Raw genomic sequence first — 26,555 nt, 5'->3', positions numbered from 1 at the left:
TTTTCAAAACAGCATAACCCTTTATCCAAACCTTTAAGAAACCATCCTGATAAACACATTTAGACAATTATCCCACTTCAAAGTAAACCAAGGCATTTACAGGTCTCAATATTATGTACAGAGCTTTCTTCTTGTCAATTTCAGATTCTACAACCTGCTTTACAAAGCCCAAATATTTGTCCAAAATCTTCCAGCCTCTAGAGTTTAATTCTCTTTCTTGATCATGGTGCGGTGGCAACACTGTCTTCTTACCTTCAACTTTCAACAACTCAATTTTCCTTTGACTATTTAAACCTAAGTCACCAATTCTCATCTTTTTCTTTGGAGAAACCTCTTTACTCTTAAGGTGGTTTTCAGCCTTATCAGCTTCTCTTGATTCTTTTGACAATTTGGACTCCACAAATTCTGAGAAATGCTCCAAGACTTGAATAACAGCATTGTAGAGATCTTTAAATAGCAAATTAATTTCCTCCATATTTCTTAACAATAAGATAGGTTATGGCACCCTCTAGTGCTTTAGGAAGGTAAAGTCATTAACACTGTAACTGAACACTCTCTCCAGCCTTTTTATCTCCGCTGTGGCCAATCAGGAAAATAAAAAGTAATAACAAACAGCATTCCCATGGGAAAATGAAAGCAAATAGATCAGAACTCCAATCTGCAGATTCAGTGAAGAAGAGAAAGTTTTATATTCCTCAAAAATCACTTTAATAAAAAAGCAATAAAAATTCTTTAAATCTCAATTTAACAAATTAGATATACAAATTACCAAGGTAATAGTTTTCAAAAATAATGAGAGTCACCAAGAGATTCCTCATTTCTTTGTTGTAGAAAGCCTCTCTTTAGTAAAATTCAAACAAAAAAACCTTAGTGCTGTAGAAATGGGGTAGGCAGCTTTAAGATCTGTTATGGCTTCAGAGTGGCTTGGGAAGAAGATGACAGCCCTGCCTCCCAGCTGATCACTTACCAGTCGATTGTGAAATGCCATTTCGCGGTCTTCTGGCTGTGACCAGCCATCTGGAGAACACATGGGGTGATTCCTGGGGTTCTTCTTAATCTGGAGAATGCTTCTGGGCTCCAAGGAAGCCTGCCTGAGCCCAAGAAAAAAAGGCACTCCAACAGGTCAGTTCGCAGACAGCGGAAAAAACCAGCTCAAGCCGCCATTGTCCCCACTGGAAGTCCCGGATTCTGATTTCCAAATGTCAGCCTGTCCTTTAATTAAAGGTTGATTAACTAGGAACATTCCCCCCCTCATGATATCCCAGGGCTTCTGTGGTAGTGTCACTACCCTAAAAGCCATGTTCCCTTCTTGTCATATGCCAGAAGAAAAGTTCCTCTTGCTTCAGAGACTGACTAGTGTTGGGAAGTAGAGGGCTGCTGGTGGAAAACATTTTCCTGCTTATGGCAGAGTAGAGAATGGCATCCCACCCACCAACCCTCTCAATTCAAGGAATTTGGAATTTGGCACATAAAGGAGAAAATCAAGCATCTCCCCCATTCTCTGGCTGTAACCGTATAACAACAACTACACAACATAAAGGATAAATAGTGCTTTTTCCTTCCATAACTCTTGGTACTGCCTATAAACTGTACATAATTTATCAGAAGTTATAATTGTTCATGGCAGCTTCTTTAGTTATTGGTTTAAAATGGAAGCATGCTAATCCTCCTCCTTTGAAAGAACGGCTTTTGATTTATACTAGCTTTAATTTAAATAGAATTATATTTCCATTGTGAGGAAGATAACAACCAGCTGATCCCTATGACCAAGTAATCTGTCTACTTATTCTGTGTGATATCCAGCTGCTAACTTCTGGGGAGTAACTGGAATGTTCCTGTTATGTTGGCCACCATGACTAGTTGGGTCCTTGTTGGGACTCCTCAGACATGGGCAGCTATTCTATGGGCTTCAAACCTTCAGACTTTCATACTTAGATGACTACTGTATATACAGTGCATTAGCTTTAAGCACTATTCAGGGCCTAGTGCTCAGCAGTTTGCAGGAAGGGCTATACTTGGACTAACTTACGCTGGTTTACACATTCAATCATTGAATTTCAGTCTCTTCCAATTAGCTCATGCAAGAATTTCCATGTGCAAACACTGACTTATATAACTGACATGAGGACTCTTTCAAAGAATTTCCTACATCACCAGCATGACAACATCTTCATCAAATGTCAAATGTCAAACTACCATAATATCTTTAGTAGAAAAATCAACTTGTCACATGGTACTACTGAAATCCTGAGCTGAGACAATGGACAAATTAAATTAAAAACACATCTCAGAGTGTGGTATATGTTTTTAATCACGTGTATTATACAAGCATGTTCATTTTTGAGGTCATGAGAAGCACAATTTTTCTCTAAATAAATCACATGATCACTGTGTAACTGTATGAAAGAATGTCTTCATCTAACAGAGAAGCAGGATCCAGAGGGACAGCAATATTACTTTTTGTATATGAAAACAACAAGCAATCTTCCTGTGCAATCAGGATATGATAATAGAAATGAGCAATAATTTCTCCCATGTTTCAATGCCTCATTTGCAACACTGCTGAACCTTTGCCTGGATTTTTGTAATTTCAAGGAATTGGCATATGCACCCTCTTAGGTTAACATTCCTTTTCCATGGTAGAGCTGTGTGTATTGGAAGGAGAATTACAATGAGAAATTACCATTAGAACAGAATATTTCATCTCTCTCTCTCTCTTTCTTTCTCTCTTTTTTTTCCTCCCTCACACACACAAAATCATGACATCTCCTATTTTGTGGGATTTGAACCAATTGCCTGGCTGCTTATTAAACACAGGCCTTTGGGCTGAATTCACATGAAGCTGCATTTGAAAACTCTCTTTTATTTTAGAAATTTAACCTCTCACCCTACTTCTATAGAAAAAAGACGATGTGTTCACAAAGCTCCCTTCAGTGAAGTGTATTGCTATGTGCCATTTTCTCTCCAGAAATCAATGCTAAGCATTTCATTCAGAACATTGCCCCCTTGTCAAAATGCACAGGCACTCCTACCATTTTTATTGTGTGTTGCACTATCTTCAGTCCAGTCTCTTTTGCTGTGCTGACCTACTTTTACTCCAAACCATAATCTCTACAAGAGAAATCCACTTGGTTCCTTTCTGTCATGAGGCTTGGTGGCATCCACTCAGCCTCTACGCCCACCTTCACTGAAGAGTAAAAACAAGAAGAAATGCAGATGCAGTTGAATATTGTTACGGAATGAGGGAACAGGAGAAATCATTTAAGAAGGAGCAAAGCTGGAATGAAAACTGGCGCTTAGTTGTTTCCTGATTTTGGCCTATGGAAGAAACAACCTACCTCTTAGCAGGGTCTCCCTGTCAGGGCCAAAGCCTGTGCCATCTGTCTGGAAGCAGTCTTCCATTCCATTCACAGTGGGTACTATAGTACTCTATCTGAGCAATGAAGGGGGAGTTCAGAGCTGTGAGCTAAGATTTTGAGAGCAGGGTAGGAGGGTTGGAGTAGCCAGTTGTGCAGTCATTGGCTCAGCTTTCCAGCCACTAAGCTAATATGTAAGGCTGCACGTGTCAATCCTCGCCTCTCTTCCCCCTTATTCCCATGCCACTGTCCTTCTCCCACAAATCCAAAGAGGAGAATTTAAAAGGATAACTTATGGCTTGGGAATATATATGCATATATGTCTGTAGCAATATAAATATATTTAAGTGTATCAAGCCTGCCCCCAGGTGGTTGTGCTAAGAAATGGTGTCAGAAGTGTAGAACTTCTCCTACTACTGGTGGTGATTACCAGCATAGACCTTACGTTAATTTATGGCACCAAAGTTTTAATTGCCTGGGCTTGATGCTTCTCGTGGCGTGTAGCAGCTTTCATGCTGCTGTTTATTAAGTCCGATGAAAGCTCCCTGCTAAATTTGTATTGGCCAAAGATCTCTGTTTACCTCTGGGCTTTCCACCTTTTGTAATCTTGTCTACTCATTGTGAACATTCATGCTGCTACAGCTCTAAAAGCTACTCAGTTATAATTGCACTTAGGTTAGATGTTCACTTTGAAACTGAACATTGCCATCTTCAGAATCTTTTAAATAGCATCCTGTTGAATTCTGGAGGGTTTGCAAGGAGATGCCAATAGAAATATATCACAAATGTTAAACAATACATTTTTTAGGTTTAAGCAGAAAGTCTACAAAATGAAATGGTGTCAGAAGCACCATGTGTATTATGTATGAGTCAATCACTCTTCACCATCTCTTCTAATCCTCCAGAATGGTTTTTAACACACACACACACACACTCTCCACACACCCCTATTTTTATAAACAAAACACTGGGTCAAATACACACAGCATTTTATTTTCTGAGAATGCCATAGGGCCCAGAGGAATTTTTCAGACTAAAATGATTGTGGCAATTAGTATTTTTCCCATGTAATTGTTTTTCTCATTGTAATAGAACAGAGTCAGGGAGAAGGAGATTATTAAGTGCCAAAGAAAGTGGAAAATCGCAAAGGATACCAATATTAGTTCTGTACTATGCATTTAGCATGCCATGTTTTAAGTGTTTACTCTGTATGGAGATCTATATATCTCTTTCCTGTCTTCTTACACCAAACTGAACAGTAGCACTCAGCAGGGCTAGACTGCCTTCATGTTACCATTCTGTCTTTTAAAAAAAGGAGGGGATTATTATGCAATGACAGATTTATCTGATGTGTGAATCCTGTTGTTAGGTTTTTTATTAAAACAAAATTTATGGTTACTTGCTAATGAACACTATTTTTTTTACTGTATTCACACAACAAAGTTTAAAGGAAAGAGCGTTTAGCATTCCATTAAAAAACCCACTCTTTTTACAACCACTGCCATTTTAGCAATGTGTTATTTTTAATTGTTTTGCAGATTTGCCCTAAAACATCCTTTAACAGTTCCTGCTGCTAGTCCTGTTATGGTTGTTATTATTAAAGCTGCATCTACTCTGTACCTTCCAACAAGTCAAAAATGGAATAACATGACTGTTTTGTGCCAGAATGAAAGGCAACAGAGGATTTCACAGATGAATATTCTGCAATGGATACATCCCCCCACCCATCCAGTCTGCCACGAATACTCGTTCAATGGGTTCTGCCCTCATGTGGCAGAAATATATACTCGCCAGGCCTGGCACTGCCAGGCATGTCCCCTGCAGTCTTTGGAGGCTAAAAAATATTTAAAACTTCCAAGCACATCCCCCAGTCTTTAAAAAAAGTTTCTGCTGTTTTATCAGGACAAAATAATTGTCCTGCAAGTCCAAAACTAAATTATTGCCAAGAAAACTGTAGGGACTTGGCCAGGTAGTCTCTGAGAATCGGACACAATTGTATGGATTAAAAAAAAAAATCAGTGCCCAACTAGGTAGCAGCATTTAGATTGGATGGTATAATGGGTAGAACGAATAATGTTGAGGAACAGGAGGAAGAACCACATCCAAGACAATGGTCAGGTAAAAGAAATCTGAGTCTGGGGCAGAAATGTAATTTGAGAAGGCATCTCAGAAGGACCCTCCTTAGTTCTCACAAAGATAAAGGGAGGGAGGGGGAAGCGTATTCAGACTTGCATGATTCTGTTGCTGTATCCCTATAATAAAAGTAGTATTAGCATGCATGACTTTAGTTTCATAGTGTCAGCCCTTTGAGGTAGTCCAGACAAATGCACACCCAAGAGTACTAGCTCTATCTTTATTGTAAGGTTACATCAACAGAATCTTCCAAGTACATATCTCTGAAAGTACATCTGAAAGCACATCTCTCCTCCCTCACCTTTACAGTCCAAGAAACTAGGGAGGGTCCCTTCTGAGACATTTCCCATGCCCACATTCCTTCTGCAGGCTCAGCTACCCTTTGTCTGACCATTGTCTAGGCTGACTCTTCCTCCTATCTCTCCAGGTCATTCCCAGATACCATTACACATAGTCTGCTCTATCCTGAAGGGTTGACAGCTGGTCTTAAACAGATCAGCAGAAGCAGATAGTTAGTACTTGGATGGGAGGCTACCAGGACATCCCAGACCTGTTGGTTAGACTTGGAAATTGAAAGATTATCCTAGAACGTGGTAATGGTAAACCACTTCTGTACTGTTGCCAAGATTACTGCATGAACATGAAGCCACCAGGCATTCAGATTGATACAAACAACATTTTACTTTTCTCAGTAAGAAGTAGGTTCACAGCATTGACGCTCTAGCAGATTCCTGTTTTCCCTTACAGTACATCTCTAGACAAATCTATATTACCAAAGAATTTCTCCTGCAGAAAACCCATGCCTTTTTTCAGATCCATGCTGTTTTCACTTGCTTCCTTCCTTTGATTACTAGAGAGGAGCAAGATGAGCCATTTCCACCAACTTGTCACCAAAATACTACCAGCTGTCAGCTATCATTCTTTCATTTAGGAGAGCTTGCTTCAGGGGTTGCTCACTGCTTCCTCTATACTTATAGAAATCTTAAGAAACAAGAATGGCAATTTTTTTTCTAGCATGCTCCCTGGAGTAGATTAGCAAAAGGTGAAAGAAAAAGGCAAGATTGGATGTATTTATCAGGCTTCCACTCCTACTTTCCTAGACCATGGAACTATTCTGCATCCATAACTAATAGGACTTTGCAAAATCCAGTGCTTCTTACAGTCCCTGAGAATCTTCCTAGGGTTTCTTTATCATTCTGATCATGGAATCTCTGCTAGAAAAGGTTGTTTAGGTATTATCCATGTTTTTGGATTCACATCCACTTGGATTGCTCCAAATGCAGTTGTAGTAGCAAGTTCCTGCTGTTCCTAATCACCCCACCTAATTGCCTGATTACTTGGCAGTGAATTGTTTCACACACCATCAGGAGATACTTGAAGTTAACTGATGGTGAGGCAGTTTGACGTACAGAAGCTGAAATTCACATGGTCCATGAATTATTAGACAAGACATGCACTTCTCCGTGGTCAGAATTATAGTCTCTATTCTTTTACCAATTATATTATTTACATGGCTGTTTTCCCCTTAAGAAGAAAATCCCATTGGACTTGGCTCAAATGACTAAATTAACAGTTTTAATAAGAGAACATTCTGTTTCTGGATTTATATCTACTTGGCAACCATTTTTAGAGTATTTGCTTGTAACAGAAAAAAATGATGTCTTGACTTTAGGTTTTAGTGATTAAATGGTCTGTTGTAATAGAAATAATGCTATGATAGGTTAACTAAATTAATGGATTTTGTTCAAATGGCTAAATTAACAGTTTTAATAAGAGAACATTCTGTTTTTGGATTCATATTCTCCTGATCAGACTTAGAGGCGGCCAGACAGATTAAATATCAAAAATACTCTTTATTAAATAACTATTTACAGTAAATAAGTCCTTAGAAACAAGAAAGAACTGGTTTCACTCAGGACCAACTGGGCAACAGCAAGGAAATTGGCAAGATAGCAAAAGGAGGCGGCAGCAAGGCAGCGGAGCAAGATTCTCTGACAGAAGCTGGAAGGCTGAGAGAAGCTGAAGCACATGGCACTACTGGGACTGGAATTGATTGATCTCAAACAGGAACACCACTCAAACTAGGCTGGCACCGGAACTCTGGGTGACGCTGGGCCAAGCTCTCTGGATATGTCTTTGTTCCATTGACCGGAATGGACTGGACTTAATGACTCTGGTTGGTCTGGCTACTCAGAACTGGAGACTTGGAACAAGGCTGAGGACTTGAAGCAAGGCTAGACTCGGCAGGAGGCACTGGACTAGGCTGAATACTCTGGACTAGGAACTTGGAGCAAGGCTGAGAACTCGGAGCAAGGCTGGAGTCGGCTGAAGATTCCTGATGAAGCTGGAAGCTAGGTACAAGACATGACTGGACTGGAAGTTCTGGACTAGGCAAGAAGCTTGAGATACGGCAGGACTGAACCACAGGTTCTGGACAAGGTTGCAAGCCTGGCTCACAACAAGATAAGTGAGAAACTCCGGAACAATGTCATGCAACTGAGGCATGGCAAGATTGGGCTGGAGATCCAAGGCAAGGTTGGAGATCAAAGGCACAATGAAGCTGTACTGGAGACTTTGGATTAAGCTGAGAGCTAGAAACGTTGCAAGGCTGTACCAAAGACTCAGGGCAAAGCTGAGGACTTGAGGCACGACAAGGCTGGACTGGGGATTCTGGACATGGCTGGAACCTTGAAATGGGACTGGAAGCGCACCTGGAACACACACAAGGTGATCATGGAGGTCCGAGGCTGGACGCAAGACTGAGATTGCTGGGTCTGGTGAGGAGAAGATCCTAGGTGGCCGCAGAAGCAGAATTCAAGTCCTCTTCAGTGGAAAACGCTGGCGCTGATCCTTCTTCAGTAACAGACACTGTCTCCGATTCGGGTAAGGACTCTTCTGTGGAGTGTCATGTTCGCCGTTTCAATGTCTTTGATACATCGTAACGTTTCGCATGTCATTAGCAGGATGCGTGTTTCATCTTTCTCGGGAGGATGGGAGTACTTATCTTTTGGCTTTGCTCTGGAATGTATTTGATTATCTACTGCGCTCAAGGTTACTTTCCCAGGCTAGCAACTCTGACGATTGCTTGCACCTGTGCCGGGCGGGGCTGTTACGAGGGAGGCGGGATACGTTTGCACCAAGGGTTTAAGTTTGTATTTGGCGCGCTTTTGCTCATTCTCAGCTTTCTCTGTATTTGCCTTTAGTTCCTTAATAAATCAGATTTCATATAGCAGCCTCTTGTGAGTCTGAGTATTTGGGCTAGGGCAATCATTACATAAAGCTGAGAATCTAAGATCCCAACTCCGCTGGCCCCTGTCCAGGAAAAGACAAGTTGTCTAACCCTGTGAGGGAGAGCGCCAGCGATGACCGAACCCGACATCGTGATGATGGAAGAAGGGGAACCGGACTCGACCGTGAGGCGGCCCGACCGACCGTCCCAGGGGGGGGGAGCTGTCAGCCATCCTAGAAGAGGTGAGCTCCGAGTCGGAGGGTGAAGCCGAGGGTCTGAAAACCGCCCCGGAGACTACCGTAAACTCTCCGGGCGAGCTGGTCACCTGGGATGAGACCCAAGGGGATGTCACGGTGACAGGGGGCCCATCCTGGAGGCAGAGATACCCATTATCCCCCACCATGGTGCAGGTGCAGCCAACGGAGGGCTCCCCCACCCCGGATCGTATCCGAGTACTGGAGTCAAAAATGGACTCGTTAGAAACTATACTGAAGCAGCTGAGCCTAGATGTGACCTCGTTGAGAGAAACCCGGGAAGGATCAAGCCAGCGGCATTCAACCCCTTCGTCCCATGGGCGGTCCCCAGAGCAGCGGCGGCCGGCGCGGAGGCGCGAGGGGGACCAGTCGGTCCAGATGGAAATCGCAGCATCGCCGGCGCGGCCGCCCCCCGGCCCCGCGCCGCCGCGAGCCCGGGAGGTACCAACCCCTGCAGCCCCGGTGGCGGGGCGCAGCCCGGCGGGGGGCGGGATGAGAGACTTCCCTGTCAAGTTTGATGGGGACCCAACCAAACTCTCATTTTTCCTGACGAATGCTAAAGCCTACATGGAGGAATGGGGGTCACTTTTTCAATCGGAAAAGGCAAAGATCATCACCATTGCCACCAAGCTGAAAGGGAGGGCGGCAGACTGGTATGTCCAGATGTGCCAGTCGGAAGCGCCTGAACTGGAGAAATTCGAGGAGTTCCTCTGGGCATTGAGACAACACTTTGAGGATCCCTTGGCGAAAGAGAGGGCAAAGCGAGCTCTGAAGGAACTTAAGCAGGGGTCAAGATCCGTGGCTGATTATGCACTGGAGTTTAAAGCGCTTGCTGGGAAGGTGGATGATTGGTCCCAAGCCACCATTATCGAGCTATTCAAGGATGGCCTGAATACAGAGGTGCTGCGCTGGTCCTTGGGGAGGGACGACCCATATACGCTTTACGAATGGATCCAACTGGCGGGGAGGGCTGAGCATGCCCATGAGATCTTCGCCCATCGAAAGACCGCCAAATCGGGGCGGGAGGTGAAGCCCAGCCGCCCATCGAGCACCGGGGGGAGACCAGGACAACGACCCTGGGAGTAGGATCGATTGTCTCCTGCAGCCGGCTCTTTGCACATCTGCCTTTTGTGCTGATCCTCCGCGCGCCTATTCCCTTCTGCAGCCAATCGGGCTGCCTTCTCCTTCGCGCACTTTTCTGCCTGTTGTTGGCACATGCTTCTTGGAGGATTCAAATCCTCCTCCAAAGATTGGTCATTCAGCGCCTGTGACTCTTCCCGCGCTGCTGACTCATCTATGGGTTTCGCTTTCCCGGTTTCAGCCCGGTAAGTTTCTATTTCCTCCTCTGACTCAGAAAGAGTTTCGTTTTCTGAGTCAGAGGCTGGCTGGAATCTCACACACATCTATTTGGCAACTGCTTTTAGAGTACTTGCTTGTAATGCAAAAAAAATGATGTTCTGATTTTGGGTTTTACTGATTAAATGCTTTGTTGTAATAGAAATAATGTTATGATAGGTTAACTAATTGTAAGAGACTGAATTTGTAAATCTATATCTGTATCGGAGTAAGTCAGAAGTCATTCTTTGTCTTTTTTTTCTTTCTGTTGACACTTTCATAGTTTTTTTTCTTTTTTCTTTAGTTCTATTTTCCATCTATTCTATATTCTCTTTCTGTATTTTAACTATATCTTGAAAATAATGAAGTTTTATTTAAAAAAAAAGAAGTAGAAAATCCCATTGAAGTCCCTATGTAGCTGCCTTATATGAAACAGGATGCATATAAACATCTCCACATATGTGCAGAAGTTACCAGAGTCAGGCAGTCTAGCACCACCAGGGAACTAAGTACATGCCACTTTCCATTTTCTATGACAATATCCAAACAATGTTCATTAGAGGAAATTCTCCAAGTACAATAGGTGAGAGTTCTTGGAACAGTTAGGTGGTAACCCCTGGGATTTGATACCGCCTCTGTACATTGTACATTAAATGTACAGAGAGGTTGCTGTGCAAAAGTTCTACAGGTTAACTCTCTAGTCCTTTGAGGAAAGGAGCCATGGCTCAGGAGCAAAGCACATGCTTTATACACAGGATGTCCCAGATTCAATCCTTGGCTTCTCCAGACAAAAGATTTAGATAGCAGAGGATGCAAACACACAGTCTGAAAGTCCAGAGAAACAAGGCTACTCAGACAAAACAATACTGGGCTAAATAAACTAATTAAGCATAAAGTGACTTCCTAAATGGTCTATTCTGATCAGCAGTGGCTTTCCAAGGTTTCACACATGTCCTATACTACCTTGAGCTGATGCCTTAAAACACACAGAATGAAGAGATAGCAACTGTAATATAGTGGTTTATAGCTAATTAAGACTGGAGAGATCAAGCTTCAAATCCACATTCAGCCAAAGAAGAAAATTGTGGGATTGTGGCCTAGACATACATTCATTCATTCATTCATTCATTCATTTCTTAGATTTATAAGGCTGTCCAACTCAAACAATATGACTCTGGGCAGCAGATGTTGTTCCTCAACCCAGTGTATCTTGCAGGGCTGTTACTGTGCAGATCAAACTGAGGAAGAGTACTAAATACTCTGCCTTAAGCTTTGAAGAAGAGATGTAAGAGATAAAAGAAATAAATAGTCCTTTTAATTCTCTCTCTGTTATTCTCATGTACTTGCAATTTCATTAGGACTGAAAAAAAATCTGTAATCAGGTATGAAACTTTACAAGAAATAAAAGTTGATGTCTTGGATTGGTCATCCTTCAGGTGAATTAGTTCTTTTCCTTGCACACTTGAATTCCCATCACAAACACATATTCAGAGGCACACTTCTGACTCCTCAAAACTATGAACAATCTTGTCCCCCTGCTTGTTATTTTTTGAAGATGCTTTTCATTTTCCATCTTCCCTCGCTCCCTTCACACTTTCTATCTCACATAATTTGCTTGCCTGTTTAATCATTTCTATACAATAATCTGGCTGGTAAATACTTTTATGTTCATATAGGTGACAGTACTTGGCTAACCTTGACTTAGAAAGCCAAGAGGATCAGCTCTGGTTAGTACTTGGATGGGAAACTATCTGAGAAGTCAGGACTATTGGGGAAATTGAGAAGTGGAAAAACCAAGGTAGAAAAATGCAATGGCAAACCACTTGAATATCATGCCAAAAAAACTATGTCCATGCAAGTACATATTCAACCTGAAAGCATTTTCTATGCTCAGTTTCATCTTTGGGAAGATTGAGAATGTTGACATTGAAAGTTGAGCAGATTTGCCTTTGGGAGACAGAATTAGAAAGATTAATCTTATGATGTTAAAATTGGTGGCTAGTTCCCAGGTTGTGAAAACATTTGCAATTAGACAAGCATTACCACCCCAAATCTGTTGCTGTTCAGATATGCCTTACTGCAATTCTGTGATCCTGAGTCAACACCTTGTTGGCTCAGGAAATTATATTAGTTAAAGTCCAACACTTCTCAGGGACGCCAGGTTGGAAATTGATTAAAACTCATAGTACTCTATCAGAATCTGCTCCTAAATTTCCAGAAGATGGCAGCATTTCCAAATATTCTTACACTTACTTATCCTCATCTTCATTTACAGACTTTTGAGACATTTCCATAAATTATGGTTTAATTATTTGAAGATGGATGTTAACAGTTTAATTAACAGTTTAGTTGTATGCTCAGCTTAGTCCTACACACGCTTACCTGTGAATAAGCAAATAAGCGTATACATAGTATGTTTATAAATCGCTGATTGGATAATTATAAGTAATCAGTAATTTATTTCTTCCTTTATAGAATCAGAGAGAGTCATCTACCCCAGCCCTTGATCAATGTAGGATCCACTACAACATCTCAGACAGATGACTATACAGCCTCAGAAGATCTCCAGTGAAGGAGAAACCACACTTCACATGGCAGCCTGTTCCACTGTCTTACAGTTCATACAGTCAGGAAGTTCTTCTTGATGTCTAGCCTGAATCTACTTCTTTGTGGTTTTAATCCACTCATCGTCAGAGGGCTACACTGTGTGGCAACAGAGAATAAATCCACTCCCTCTTCTATGTGATAACTCTTCAGACATTTCAAGACTGCTATAATAATTCCCCTCAGTCATCTCTTGAGCTAAATATACCCAGATCTTTTAACCATTCCTCATAGGGTTTGGTTTCTAGACCCTCATCATCTTGGTAGACCTCCTCTGTACTCACTTCAATCTGTCACCTTTTTTTTTTAAACAATATTCCAAGTGGTGACTGACCAGGGTTGAACAGTATTAAACTATTCCTTCTGGTGATCTAGATTCTATGCTCCTGTTGATGCACCCCAAAACAGCATTTGCCATTTTAACAACTGCATCACACTGATGGGTAATATTAAATCTGTGATCAACAAGGACACCCAAACTCCTTTTACATGTACTGCGGATAGTCTTCACTTAACGACAATTGAGCCCAGATTTTCAGTTGTAAGTCATAACAGTTAAGTGAATCCAGACTCGTTTTTACAACCTTTTTTTTTACCACTGTTGTTAAGCAAGTCACAGTGGTCATTAAGTAATTCAAGATCGGGTGTTGTGGTTTCCTTCGGTTGTTAAGTGAACAGTGCGGTTGCTAAGCGAACCAGGAGTTACTCTGCAATACTGTGGGGGATGGAGTGTGATAGTCATATGTTTTCCACCAAAACATTGTTAATGTTTTCTACTACAGATTAAGGTTTCTATGGTAACTAATCATTTTGGCCTGGTGAAGAGGTTGAATTTAACTGTCCCCTTTTCAGTTGTTAATTTTTGCACCTGGGGGGAAGAACTTGCCTGGACTTGTTTTAGTTTCAGTTTCCCTTCTGTGTAGGCATGTAGAGAGTTAAGCAGCTCTCACTGAGAGCCTGAAAGAATGCAGAAGCTTTTAAATACGTTTTGCTTTCTGTAAATAAAATTATTTTTATAGAAATGCCTGGTGTGTGACTTTTCTGATCTCTCCTGGGCCAAAGGCTTTCCTAGCAATCTGCCAACAAACATGACTATGGAAATGCTTCTGTGGCTACAGTAGTATTATTTTCAGTTAATATTACTGTTATTTTCAACTAATATTACTGGTTGATTATTAAAAAAATAATCAACCAGTAATATTATGTCTTCATTGGAATCTTTGTTGTACAGTACAGTACTAAACAGGTTTAAAGGTACTGTACAGAACTGTAACTTTTTTTCCTGCTGTAGTAAATTCTGCAGCTTTTGTTACTGTACAGTACTGTATATAAATCTGATTTTTATAAAACAACTGTTTTAAAAACAGTAAACCAGCATTCAGTGTTGTTAAATATAGGCAGGCAGGCAGAGGATGGAACGTGCATGCCACCATACAAATCTCTACTTAAGTTAAACAAAAACTGGGAAAAAATTAAAGGCAAGCATAAGTCATCATTAACCAAATCCCACTGGTCGTTAGGTGAGGACCTACCATTCCTGGCTTGGTCCCTGCCAGCCCCGAGCCTTGGTAAGGTAAGGGGATGCCCCTCTTGCACTCCCCCGACCCACCCACCTCCTCCACCATCTCTGCCCATTTGGCCACCCTGCACAGTGGCACTCCTCAGTAGCAGTGGCAGTGCCAACAGTGCTAGGACTGAAGTAGAGGCCCAGAGCCTTCAGCAGTCTCAGCCGGCCGCTGCTGCCCCTGGGCCTCTACTTCAGCCCCAGCAATGCCACTGCTGCTAAGGAGTGCTGCCTCAAGCCACCCCAGCACCCAGTGCAAAGCCCCAGTCACCCCTGCCACTCTGTGCTCCACCAGCCTTGCTGCCCCCAGCTGACCTTCACTGTCTTCTTCCTCCCACTGCTGACATGGTGCACCCGGCCTGGCCTGAGGGACAAGGATCTGGAAAAGATGAGATAACACAAGGGGATCAAAGGGATGGGTCAGACCCCAGATGCCCATGCCCTGAATGTACTCACCAGGGGAAAGAGAAGGAAGGACAGGAGATTGGTTTATGGAACCCTGAATGTTTATGCTATAGGTGCAATGCCTCTAATTGGGCTCCATAGGTGATAAATTTAGCCCTCCTATCAGGAGAGGCTGGAATCTTAGTTTAGTTTAGCCTGACCTTAATGAGTTAACTGAGGAAGGACAGAACACCTTCCTTTGGATCCTGACCGGAGAAGGACCCCAAGCTGATTTGCATCCTAGAAGACACATCCCACAAGCAACACTAATGGAAAACATAGAACATGCTAAGAAATGATATGTTACATGTAGAGCCACTGTGCAGCTGCCAATCTGGGTGGCCAATAAGGAACTTTCAATTGTTATCTTAACTGATGTAATGTTCTCCAAAGAACTGCATAAAAGACTATGTTTGCTGTCCATTCAGGACTTCCTCTCTCGTACGGGGAAGTCCTTTTATTCTTGGTGCCTTGAATAAAGGATCCCGATTCTCCTGCCTTGTGTCGTGATTGGCTTACTGCACCAGGTGACGGACCACACCGTGGAATTCGCAGACAACAGCCCTATGGGAGGCAGCTGTTAGCTGCACCAGGCCTTCTTCCTGAGGCTGCACAAGCTCTTCTCCAAGTTGCACACAGCCTTCTCATGAACTTTCACAAGGCCTCAGAAGCCTTCCAAAGCATAACAAGAAGGCCAGGCACAATTTGGAGATTGGTGTATGCAGCCTCAGGAAGAAGGCCTGGTTTGGCCAACAGCTGCCTCCCATAGGCACAGGCCAGGTGTGCCACGTCAGTAGCAGGAGGAAGAAGTCAACAAAGTTCAGCTGGGGGCATCAGGATCAGCAGAGGTGACAGAGTGCAGGGTGGCCGAAAGGGCAGAGGTGGAGGGGGAGATAGGCAGGTGGGGGGAGTTGAAGTGCCCCTGTAGTTGTAAGAACAGGCGGGCTGCCAAGCACCTGAAATTTTGATCATGTGACCACGGGGGCACTGGAAAGGCCATAACTTTGGGGACCAGGTGTAAGTACCAATGGTCATTGAACAAATGGTTGTTAAGTGAGGACTACCTGTACATTCCTCCCTGTTTAATTCTGTCCTATTTACTTCAGCCCACTGCCCAAGCCTGTCTAGACGTTCTCTATTTTCTCCAAAGTATTAGCTACCCCTCCCAGCTTTGCTTCATCTGCAGACTTGATTGTGGTACTACACTAGATGCTTCTGTCAGAAGCAGAAGAACCATTCACAAACACTCTTTGAGTGCAGTTGTTCAGCCAACTGTGACCCCATCTAAAATAGTATCATTCAGCCTACCATTTCATTAAGGAAAATATCATGAGAGGCTTTTACAAATGCTTTGCTGCGGTCTAGGTACACTATGTCTATGATATTCCCCTGATCTACTAAACTAGTAATTCCATCAAAGAAAGATAAGATTTGTATGGCACGAGTTCTCTGTGACCAACTCACGCTGACTATTGATAGCATGCCCATCCAAATGCTCACAAACTTGATAATCTGTTCAAGGACCTTGCCCAGTATAAACATCAAGCTGTCAGGTCTCTAATTCCCCAGCCCCTCCTTCTTCCCCTTTTGAAGATGGGGACATTTGCTCTTCTCCAGGAAAGCAACGATTACCAGCTTCAGTTTGGCAATCGTCTCCATTAGTTCCTACATTATTCTAGCATGTTATCCGTCTGGTGCTGGACAGATGAATTTGTTTAAATTAGCTAAATTCTTTCTTACCCTTCCTTGTCTATCCTACCCCACAGTGCCCTCCTTCCCCCAGTGACATGAAGGAAGGTAAAGATGGAGAGCTAGCCAGTCTTGTACTGTGCAACCTCATACTGTACAATCATTGAGGTATTTTATTTTAAATGAAATAGATTGTTAACACTGCTATCCAGTGTTAAATTTTCTAGGTAGGTCATTACTTAGTCCAAGAATGATGTTTGGTAGATTGTCTGCTACTAATGATTAGGAAATCTTCCTCCTATATTTTGAATGGAAAAGTCAGTAGACCTTAGAAAGTGATGCTTCCTGCCCTCAGCCTCCTGTTAGTGAGAAGTGGGGGTGTGAAGAAAGTAGACATGAAGTCCTGGGCTCTGCATCCAAACAACCATCCAGAGAACATGAGATGACAGGGATGAAGAGACCTCACTTCAGCACCTGGCAGACGTGATCCCATTGGGATGACATGTTTGTCACTGCATTTTTTTCTTCTTTATGTTCTGGGTGCACAACCTGATTTGAGTTGAGAACTGGCCTTGTAGAAAGTGTCCAGATCCACATGAGTGCATGACATGGGGAAAATAAATGCCTAAAAGCAGGAAGTGGGATGTCCAGAGTAAAACCACATTTTTCCTAAATCCAGTTCATAAATTAAATCCCCTCCATCCATGGTTTCCTATCTTATCACTAAGTTACACTTTAACTTTCTGAAAATTGGCAGCAGCTGAGGTATGAGATGGAGCTGCACAAACGTTTTGGGGAAAACTCAAACAGCCCCACTCTGGGTCACAGGTTTTCCAACCATGCTTTATCTTTTAAAACATTTTTAATCAGGTATGGTTGGAAATACTCATTGGATTTTTTTTTAATATATGATTTATTTTTATCAGGGTTTTGGTTTCATTGTTTATTTAATATGCTAAAAATGTTACAAAGAAAGAAATGTCAGTGAAGGAGTTGAGGGTGGGGAAGGAAAGAAAAAAAGAAATATCAGTTTGTGCTTCGATACCCTAACCATTAGCATAACATCTAAAGATAGAGACCATAAAATCATTAAATCCAGAATTGAAAGTGGTGTAGTGGTTTTCAGAGATTTGAAATAATAGCAGATCTGAAGCATGATAGGAATGCCAGTGTATTTTGCCTTTATTCAAATGCATTGCCTATTTAAATATAACCAATTAAAATGTCTAACATGGAAGAAATGTTAATTTATTTATTTATTGTTCACATTTCTATCACTGCCCATCTCCCTCCGAAAGGGGATATATATGATACAAATGCAAAAAACATAATCTAAACATTTGCTAAACTTTCAAAATATTTGAGGCTTTAGTTGTGAAGCAACAAGAAAGGAAATGAGCTGCAAGCAATTCTTTGTACAGAAAGGGTATCTCCAGAAGTAGAAATCAACCTGGATTTTCAAAGTTGACTGATAATATTAAAAACAGTTGGTATTGTGAGATACAATGTATCCAGTTTAAATCATTATTTTGTATTACAAGGACTAGGGATGAGCATACACCAGAGTAACTGAAACCGAGCAGTTTATAGGTTCCGAGACCCTCATTCAGTCACCAGTAGCACAGGATGCTGATGTGAAATTCACTGAAGAGAATCACATCAATCAGGGCCGCAACTAGGGTCTGTGTCACCTGGGGCAAACATGGATTCCGCGCCCATTTTGGCATCCCCCTCAGTGCTCACTTTGGCGCCCCACCGGCACGGTGCCCGGGGCACATGCCCTGGTTGCGCCCCCCTAGTTGCGGTCCTGACATCAATTCCTTGCATGAAACACCCCATCGAGGGAAAGTACAGCTGCTCACCCAAGCATACCTACACCTTCATTCCTGAAAGTTAGTTGAAAGTTTTCTATCTCTTCTTTGGGCAGAGCCTTCACTCAGATTGCAACTGTCTCAGCTAATTATCAAATTGCAATTGTGTGTGTGTGTGTCTATGTGTGTGTGTACACACACACAAATACACAATTAAAGTATATATTTTCCATTTCTAGGGTAAAAGGAAAGTTTAAATCCTACATGAATAAAGCCACTGTTTATTATGACTTCAAATGCTTCTGATTCTTCTACAGGGGTTGTGGACTCTGTCTCTAAATCAGTGTTTCTCAACCTCTGCAGCTTGAACATGTGTGGATTTCAACTTCCAGAATTCCCCAGCCAGCAGAAGTTGAAATCCACATATCTAAAAGCTGTGGAGGTTGAAAAACACTTCTCTCAAGGAATTAACATCTAAAGCAAAGTTCTATCGGATAGATGGATGGATAGATGTGTGTATATTTTAGATCAGTCACAGGAAGACAATTTTTGAATTAAGTTATTAATGAACACTGTGATCTATAAAAGGAAAAATCACTACAATCAAAGAAATAATTATGTAAAAAGGTTCAAGAATTGTTAAATAATTTCTATTGCATGAATTTTCCCCCAACTGTAATCTGTAACACTTTAAACACTTCAAAATGATTTTAAACAATGCAGTGCATTCATTTTAAAAACTGCTAAAGCAGTTTTTTAAGCTGATAACAAATCAAAGTCAAATTCCTGAATCCCATTTTGTGCGCAATTAAAATGTTCACTGTAAGAAATAGAAAAAGAAAGTTAATCATTTTTATTTGTAATACCAATCTTCTTTCCTCTTGAGAGAGAAAATCATCTGTGCAGGATTATAGCATAGCAATCTGAATCGCTGAATTTTCCCCTGGCTGTGTTTCTAAAACATGTTAAGCAGCTACTTCTTTGTGTTTATAATAACTGTAATTCATTATTTACAATAAAAGCTGGATTCAGATTCTTCTTTCTGGAAAATCCAAACAGCATCTTCTGTGGATCTGTATGATTAAATAAACTTACAACTTTGGTTAATGAGCCATGTGTATAATGTAAAATACTGGCAGGGAGTGGCATGGTCATTCCTTGCATACTTTACCTTAGCATATGATGCCAACACAGACTGTCCTTTAAGTCTGGAAAAAGGTTTTATGACTATTTTCACCAAATGCTTAGTGGGTAGATGCAGATGCAAATGCAGATCTCTTGCTAGTGTTACCTTTGTATTTTAGCAAATACAATATATGATGCATTTGCTCAATTAGAATAGGTTTGCAAGTGAGAGTTGTTGAACACCTGCATTGCTTCATGTGCAAGTGATGAAGAAAAGGAGAAAGTAATGAACTGCAGAAAACTCCGCTTACTATTAAAACACTTAATCCCATGGAATTATGTAGCCAATGAAATAAAAAATAGTGTAGGCAGCAGAGAATGAATCATGTCTGCTGGTGGATTTACCTTGAGACTACATGTACTCCTGGGATATCTAGTTATTACTTTCTAAAATAAGAAAGGTGTTAAAACTCAGATCTGCCCGGAAGCCATACTTTCTGGCTGAAACCTTGCACCTTCACTCCTACAGATGTGTGGAACACTATGATAAAGAAAAAGCCATTTCTTTTTAGCACTGCAGATGTTTCAGGGTGTTGATTCTCATGCTAAACTGAGTTTTAATCAAGTTTATAGAACCATGTTATCTGCTCTACATTTTATTTTAAAAATACTCTGTTTTTTTAAATTTCCTGGACTCAAGACTTTCAATAGGGATAGCACATACTAAAGCATTATCTACAACTTTTAGTGGATGTCTGGATTAAATAGCAAACAGTATTTGCTCCACATATGCTTCTGTAGACTAGAAAGTAGAAGAAATAAAGATTGGGAGACAAGGAGTGTCTCAAGACTCAGTATAAGCTTGGTAAGAGAAAATATGCCAAAAAATTGCATGGAGGCTTTGCAACATCAAAGGAAAGAAGCCACCCAGATTTTGCTGCTTAGGATCCAACAACACATTATATAGATAAACATGTAATTAATCACTTTTGGCTTCAGTAGCCCAAGAGGGCAGTTGTGGCCAATAACATCACTCCAACAAATACTCTAGTTTACAATAGAAGTGGGTGGCTGATGATAAGTAGAGATAACTCATCTGTTTTCCCAACAAAACCCAAAAGGAAAGAATGAGTGAAGTCTCTATGCATGGCAAGCAATCATTGTGTGCTAGACTTGGATAGGAATAGGAGGCAGAGCAATGACTTTGCTCTCTGTAGAACTTTCCACATTTCTCCTAGATATAGGGAAAAGAAATTTGTTGGACTATAAATACTATAAGCGGTTACCTTAAGCTGTGTTTCACAGAAACCTCATCCATATCCAGTAATTCTTTTCCAAGTAAACAGATCTATTTGAGTGCTGGTATCCCTGATTTTTTTTTTCACTGCTTGGAAATGGGATTAAGAAAACATACTTTCCAGATGAAGAACAGAAACAATGGGAATGGGAAACAACTGCTGTTACTCATCTGTGGTGTATTGTTCAACAGAGTCTATAGACATTAAACCTCTGAATAATAAGCATGGCCCTGACTGATAACACATCCATACAAACTTTAAGGCATTATCACACAATCTACAACCTGTCATCTTACACATTGCAATTATCAAATCATAGTTTAAACTGTAGATCAGCCTTGCTCAATTTTTTGACCCTGGAGGAACCCTTGAAATATTTTTCAGGACTCGGGGAACCCCTGCACATTCAGGCTCAAATACAGGCCAGAGTTACAAACTTATTATATTCGTTTCACGTGTAGGCCTGTAAATATGCATTAACAGTGTTCTTAAACTAAAAATAAAGAATGAGACTTACCTCTTTAATGTCTGAAATGTTTGATGGTATTTGAATAGATGCCTATTTGTTCTACAGTCCAGTAAATCATTCTTCGAAGCACTTTACTGTAGTCAACCATCCAGGAAAGCACTGCAGGAGTTGTTCAATTATACTGGCTAAGCCCACCCTGACTGTTCAAGAACAATTTGTTTTATATAAGATGTGATTCTACACAAATGTCCATACATATCTATAGAGATCCTCCACATGCTGTTCTCATCCTCCTAAGGAAGATCTATGTTTTGTTTTGTGTTTTAATGTTTTTAACAATTTGTAAACTGCCCAGAGTTGCTGGGAGTTGGGCGGCATGTAAATTTATTGTTGTTGTTGTTGTTGTTTTTATTATTATTGTACATGTTTAGATCTTATGAACACTGTGCATGACAGGCTGCTGCACAAGGCCTCTTTTGATCCTTAGAAATGTATGTGGAGGAAAGTCATACATATACTGATACCACCTTTATTTCCGAGAATGTTATTCAACAGAATTTCTATAAAAACTTAAACTATTTATTCAATGTAGTGCATAAATGAATAGATTCATCTTCCTTAAAATCAGTGGAGAATAAAGTAATTAAAGTCACACATTTCAGGTTTATTTATTTCTGACTCAGCTGCAGTGTAGTTGAAGCCACAGTAAAACTATTCTTTCCTTTGAAATAGTGGCTCCATGGAGCTTGTGGATAATGTGTTTGCACATTTCATCCTTACTCACTTCATCTTCCAGCTTCTGAGCCTGACAGATCTTTCAAAGGGAAAGAAGACTTGACACCTTTCAATCTCCACTCATAGAAATGGCCCAGATATATTTTATTTTATTTGCATACGATATGAACTCTGTAAACAAGCAAGTCTGGTTTATGAGAGAAAACATATCCATGATCATCTATTATACATCTTGCAAGAAAAAAAATGCATCCATGGAACAAGAAGGCTATTCTGTGAAGGAAGAGAAATTTGGGAAAACTATAAATGGGAGAGAGACCGAATTGTCTTGATTCTCTGTAGAACAGATTAGGGGCATAGAGAATAACCTATCTAGAATAAACAGTGTTCCACTGAAATAAATGGATTCATTCAGGAGTGTTGAATTCACCGGATGTCAGTGCTGCTAATATTGTATTCTGCTCAATATGTTATATGTTTGCTTGGTTAACAGCTGAAATCCTGTTCCTCCCTCTCTGTGTTGGTATCTGCCACAGATACCAACATTGTGAGCAAGAGATATGTCAAGCTGAGGACATGACTGTATAGAAGTAATGGCTACACAAGGTTAAGAGAACCAGACATTTTCAATGATTGGTTAGAATGATCAGTTCTGGAATAATGATCAGTGTGATGAACTAACTAGAATTCCCCTTTGTCAGTATGAAAAACAAGACTCTGGATTTCTGAAGCCTGATGCTATGCACATTTTTTCAGAAACAAGTTCATGCGAACCCAGTTCAATTGATAGCCACATTTTAGTGCATACCTTTAAGCAATCTACTGTAGAACAGACCACACAGGGAGTCCAGCTCTGCACCATGATGATTAAAGAGAAATGTAGAAAGGACTTTTCCTCCCAGCTTGTGTTAAAACAAACACTTCTGCTCATTAGACTGAAACTTCTATGTTTCATCTAACAATCCCAACCAATGGAAATAGAAGCAGACTTTAAGTTAAAAAGCAGTGATGTGATGGGCTTATCCTCATGTTCCACAAACCATGGCATGAAGGTGATTTGCTAACTATTTTGAAAGGACATATCATTATGACATCACTATCATCAGTTCCACAGCTCACAAAAGAGGCAGCTTAAACTTGTTTTTAACTGCTCCAATTTTAAAATAGTGATTTCCCCTTTTCTCAACACAGATCTTGCTGTACAAACTATCTACAATATCTCACTGACTATGCTGGGAATGGCACATCAGCCCAGCTCCTATTGGCCACTTTTGCACAATGCTCCGTGGTCATTTTGGCTTGGACTGCAAGGGAGATCAGCCGTCTGCACAGTGCCTAAATGGGCATTACAAAGTGCTTGTCAAGTCTTACGTGTGCTCTTTATATACATGAGTTTATTGCTGTTTTGAAAGAGGCTAGTCCTGTTTGTTCAATCCAGGTTTAATGATCTTTTAAAAGGCCACTAGTCTGGAACTTAAAAAACAGGACTAGTACTCCCTAGAGAGATTCAAACTAGGAATGAAAGCCAAGTTCTGTTAACTATGTGTTGCCGGATCTGTTCCAAATAAGTGTATTACATGTTCTTCTGCCAAGAAAAACAGCCATATTTTCTACCTTTTTATTACTTTGTGGGGAGATTGGTGCCATTCTGCCGCTGCTGGCTGGCCACAGCCATTCATTACTAGCGCTGCCATTCCCCTGAGCTCTAATGGATTTGGGATCTATTGGAACTGGGATGAAACTGAGTTCTATCTGTTTCTCCTTTCAGCCTGAGTGACATGTTTCAGGTACACAGAGGTGCACAGGTGGAAACAGGAATGTCTGGTGGTCCACAAAACTCCTTCATCACACTGATGACCCATCACTTGGGCTATTTCCAAATATGGATCTCCCTGACTTCTGGAAAAGTGCTAAACCCATGTCCCAAAATAGTCCAGCTAACAGGGCATGGATGGGAGCACAGGATGAAGTGGGAGGGAGATTTCCTGCAGCAGGTGACCTGCATCCAACCTTTTTGTGCATCCCTTCTTTGCTCCACTCCCTGTCAGCTGAGCTATTTTTCAAAATATCTCTCTGTGAGAGGCTAGGGTGAAGCTTGGAGAGCAATGGAACTAATGTTAGACAACTAAAAGATAAGACAGTTGGTGATTTATGTCATAAATGACAACTCAGCCCAGGTGGCAAGAAACCTGAGAAGAAATGGCTCAAAACCTTCCAGGAGTCTCCACCTTAATGAATTCACAAATAAATAAGGATAGTAATTCGTCTTAACAATTTCCAAGATTCTGTATTTACCATAGTTCTAGCATTAAAGACATCTTGCTATGTCTGTGCAATTCTTGCTTCCTTGATCTCATCCAGCTGGGTGTAATGGTTGCCTATTCTAAAATACCATCAGACTCATGAGCAGGAATTCAAAGATATCTGATTTATTAAAGAATAGTATGCAGGATCACAGAGAAAACTGAGAATGATAAAAGCGTGCCAAAAGCAAACTAAAAACCCTTGGCGCAAATGAAATCCCTCCCCCTGTAAAGTCTTCTCAAGTTCACAATCCCAGGTGCTCCTAACGGCTTCTGATGGTCTGTGGGAAAAGTCCTTGAACAGATAACATAACCCAAACACATTCCATTGTACTGATTTCACATACAGGGCTTGGTACAAGGTCTCACAGCAGCTCCCTCCCAAACAGAAATGCGCATCAGCGCCATGGCATGTGAAACGTTACGATGTATAAACTACATTGAATCAGTGAACATGACATACTGCCCCCCCAAACAAGAAAAATTACATTAAGCAGCAGGTTTTAAAGGATAAGCAAGGCGGAAACGATTAATTAAATCAGGAGCATTAACATGGTGGGCAGACACCCATTCAGAATGAGGAAAGTGTTTCCACCAGACCAGATACTGCAGCGTGCCTCGAAGCTTGCGAGAATCAACGATGTCCTTGACTTCAAAGTGTTGCTGGCCGTCAATCATAATTGGAGCAGGAGGAGGAGGTTGAGGGTGCCAATGCGTTGAGTGGTGCACAGGCTTAAGCAAGCTGCAATGGAAAACAGGGTGCAAGCATTTCAAACTGTGAGGCAGTTCCAATCTAACAGTAACTGGATTGACAAGATGAACAATAGGAAAAGGACCAATGAATTTGGGAGCAAGTTTTTTAGAGGGTTGAGGTGATTTGATAAATTTAGTAGATAGATACACCTGATCCCCAACTTTGAAGTCGTGTTGTAAAGAGCGATGCTTATCAGCTTGAGACTTGTAAGCAGCCTGGGCGTCAGCCAAAGCTGGTTGAATTACTGGCCAGGAATCAGACAGTTTAACAGCCCAGTCAGAGGCAGAACACGTTTGGGAAGGGGACTGTGGTAGTTCAGGGATGGGAACAAAGTCGTGACCAGAAACCACACGAAAAGGGGTTTGTCTGGTACTTTGATGCACAGCATTGTTGTAAGCAACTTCAGCAAAAGGTAACAACTCCACCCAATCGTCCTGATGGTAGTTAATGTATGCTCTAAGAAACTGTTCAAGAGTGGAATTTAAAATCTCAGTAGATCCGTCAGTCTGTGGATGGGACGATGTTGACAGTGCTTGTTTAGTGCCAATCAATTTTAAAAATAATTTCCAAAATTGTGAAGTAAACTGTGTGCCGCGGTCAGAGATTAAATGGGAGGGGCTACTGTGGAGACGGTAGATGTGGATGAGAAATAGGCGGGCCAATTGCGGGGCCGATGGGATGGGTGCACATGAAATGAAATGAGCTTGTTTAAAGAAAAAGTCCTTTACAACCCAAATGACAGTTTTCTTCTGACTGGGAGGTAGGTCCACAATGAAATCCATAGAAAACTCGTCCCAGGGGCGGGATGGGCTGGCCACTGGCTGTAGAAGCCCCTGTGGTTTCCCCCTTTTCATTTTGACATGGCACAAACAGGACAGAAAGCAACATAGTCTTTTACATCACATCTTAAGGTTGGCCACCAAAATTGATGGCGAACCAAATGCAAGGTTTTGACAAAACCAAAGTGTCCAGCAAGTTTATCATCATGGGAATGCTGCAAAACATCAGCTCTTAAAGTTTCAGGCACATAAAGGCGGTGTTCCACCCACACCAGACCATTTTCAAAAGAAACATTGTCTCTATTAGCTAGCAACCAAGTGTCAGATTTCAGTGCCTGGAGAAAGTCCTTCTGTAACTGACAAGGAAATTGCACTTTCCGCTTCCCAGCCTGGGCTGGGGGCGGGGTTGCCTGTGCACGGGTCTGGCTCCAAGTGACAGCAACCAAGCACAGTTGTGGTTCAGTGAGAACAGTCCCAACCACATCTGCCACCTGGTCAAGGTCCTGAGGTAATCGTGACAAAGCATTGGCTAGAAAGTTTTTCTTTCCCAGAATAAATTTTAACTGGAAGTTAAAGCAACTGAATGTAATGGTTGCCTAAACCCAAATACTCAGTCTCACAAGCTCGGGCTTAAAGATAACTGATTTATTAAAGGAATAGTATGCAAATACAG

This window comes from Candoia aspera, chromosome 3 (assembly GCF_035149785.1).
Source record: "Candoia aspera isolate rCanAsp1 chromosome 3, rCanAsp1.hap2, whole genome shotgun sequence".
Lineage (NCBI taxonomy): Eukaryota > Metazoa > Chordata > Lepidosauria > Squamata > Boidae > Candoia > Candoia aspera.
Note: the sequence above shows the minus strand (reverse complement) of the source record.